The 2,758-nt window shown below is 42.3% G+C and overlaps 1 protein-coding gene across 1 annotated transcript in view; it reads left to right on the top strand.

Annotated features, from left to right (window-relative positions):
- PTPRC (protein tyrosine phosphatase, receptor type C) overlaps window positions 1-2,758 on the top strand; it is a 150,864-nt gene that overhangs the window by 114,913 nt on the left and 33,193 nt on the right. The window lies entirely within an intron of this gene.

The raw sequence follows: 2,758 nt of genomic DNA, 5'->3' as shown, positions 1-2,758 counted from the left end.
GATCTAGTTAATATTTTTATATCCAGGTTTATTTAAGAGACAGTATACAATGTTAGTATACATTTTAAGCTTTACTGTTCTCATTTTTCCAAATAAAGAGCCACACCTGCCAACCTTTAAGTTATTGATCCTTAGTCAAATAAGTAATACTACTCATCAACACTGAAGAAGAGCTTGAACTAATGGAGAGAGGCTTTGTTTTCTTAATGGGTTGATAATCACAGAGTTAGGGGTGATAAACATTCCCTGCTGGGGGGAGGGGAAGGGGGGGGAGTATGGGACACATCAGAGTGGCCTGCCAGGGCCTGGCCCCACTTCCCCTCAACTCAGCTTCCCTGTGGAAGGGAAGACAGGGCTGCTGTAGTGCCCTCCCCGCCCCTCAGCGTCTAGCCTAAGCCACTGCAGGCATATGCCTGAATTTTTTCAGTCCAGAGGGGATTTTTAACAAACCAGTTTAGCCTAGTCAGGTTACACTAACCTGCAAAGATTGAATCAATTCAGGCTCAGGATTTCTGAATGTCTGTCCCTAGCCCTAAAGGAAGCCATAGGCACAGCTCCTAACTATCCAGAAACTTGTTCAAAAACAATTACTAGCAGCCTCTGTTTGGTTATAAGAACAAAATTTAGACCATATCTAACACATGGCCTTGCAAACTTGTAAGAATGGTAACTTAAACCTGTCAGCCAGACCTGCTGGATGCCAAGTGCAAAATGAAAAAAATCATATAAAGGAGTTTGCCAATTTTGTCATTAGAAAGTTCATTCCAGATTCCTAAACTAGCAGACAGCCTGATCACTGGCATCAGAGGAAATCCAGTGATGTAGTTCAAGGATGGAAAATGTGGGGATGATACATGGAATTCCAAATCTTTACCTTCTCTAAGGAGCAGACAGCAGTAACTCCCTCTTCACTCCACATAGGAAGAAATCACCTTTTTTCCCAAAGCAGACGTGGTGGGTAAGACAGTTTCTGGAACCACTGCTCAACCACAGTTTGTGGCACACCTCCCCTTTGCACAAAAAGCAGGTGGAGGAAGAGGAGAAGGGAGCATCCACAACACATCACAGGCAGTAATAGTGTCAAGAGGGAACAGAAGGAGAACACATAGAGCATTGTACTACAGCTTCTGATTGAAGTCACCCACCTACACACTCCAGCCACTACTGTTCCAAAACTTATCAAACTGCACCCCAACTGACATATGAGAACTGAACATTTAAAGATTCAAAAGTTCCTTAGCATTTTACGTGAGGTGTGTAGCATCTGGTAGGATTATATGTTATGCCCTTCAAAGACGATACAAATTATTTTTATATATGCTTCACTTAATAAATTATGGATAAATTCAGTTTTAAATTAAAATGATATTTTAGCTTTTAAAGTGTACTAAAAATATATAGGTATTTTCTGGATCTCTCTACCCACTGGAGTATCATTTGCCATATTCTGTATCATAGCACTATGCTTTCATTTAGACTCTTATTTAGTCTCCTAATTGAGATCCAGTTCCAAAATTCCAATGTTCAACAGTATTGAATCTAGAGATGTGGATTCAGGTTCATTAGATAGCAAACTAAAAATTAACTTAAATGAAATTCTGAAAGGAATGGAGACGTGTAGAATGCAATAATCCAAGTTCGAATTTGACTAAGAATGGTCTTGTCTGTACTGAAGAACTAAGCCATGTGTATTTGGACTTAGTTACATGACACCAGTTTAAGAACAAAGGGATAGATACTATTTGCCTTTGTGCATTTAAATGGCAAGGGCATAGCTGAGTAACAGCACTTTTGGGCTCTTATATATAGTTTCTAGTGCAGCTCTGTGAGCAAACCTGCATGTGTCCACTAAACATGCCCAGTAGGCCTGGATTGCAATGGGGTAGCTATACAGGAGCAGGCAGGGAAGTCCCAAAATGTTCGCTGCATAAAAACTGTGAAGGGAGCCTGGGAAAGGAGGCAGGGGAGGACCCTCCTGCATTTTAGCTCAATACCCCTTTTGAAGTACCCACGAAACAGCAACAAAATAACAAATGACAAGATGTGTGGCTAAGTAAAATGGCTGCTACCCCAGGTGGGAGTGTGGCCCTCAGTTTTAGCCTAGGTACCTTCTCCCTTTTAGATGGTAACTTTTCCAGTACTGTTATATTTTATCCAATGAATTCAAAATGCTAAATAAAGTGGGCCAGCTTCAACAGAAGAGCAGGAGATGTGCCTTCTCTTTCTCCATCCTGTGTGTCAGGCAGTTTGTTTTTCCATCAGGTGAGATGGAATCTCATACTGTGTAAGAGACAGAAACTGCAGTTACAGAGCTGCATATGTAATATTAAGCACACAAAGTGAAACAGGCTTTAGCCTCAAAATAGTCAGTGTATCCACTCAAGCCAGAATCACGTAAGGAAACCTTGTAGATACTTTAAGATTTATGAAGTACATAACAGTAGCATCCTAAACCCTTTGCATGCCATTCCTGACTGAATTCTGAGTGATTTCCAAATGCCATGAATGCACTGTAAACAGTAGTGCCCCAGCATTAGACCTGTGCGAAGCGGCTAGTATTCACTTCGGATTCAGCTGATCTGGGGGACAGTGATTCGAATCACTGTCCGAATTCAATTTGGCCAAATCAGATTCGGAGATTCAGCCCAGGTGCTGCTGGGTGGGGGGTGGTCTCTACTGCCCCCCACTCCCCCATGCTTCATGGGAAGCTCTGCCACGAGCCCCATGACCCCCCCTTCACTCCCCCAGCCCCTCCACA

The sequence above is a fragment of the Crocodylus porosus genome, unplaced genomic scaffold (assembly GCF_001723895.1).
Source record: "Crocodylus porosus isolate Cpor-Errol unplaced genomic scaffold, CroPor_comp1, whole genome shotgun sequence".
NCBI classification, from domain to species: domain Eukaryota; kingdom Metazoa; phylum Chordata; order Crocodylia; family Crocodylidae; genus Crocodylus; species Crocodylus porosus.
This window is presented reverse-complemented; position numbering and strand designations above follow the sequence as displayed.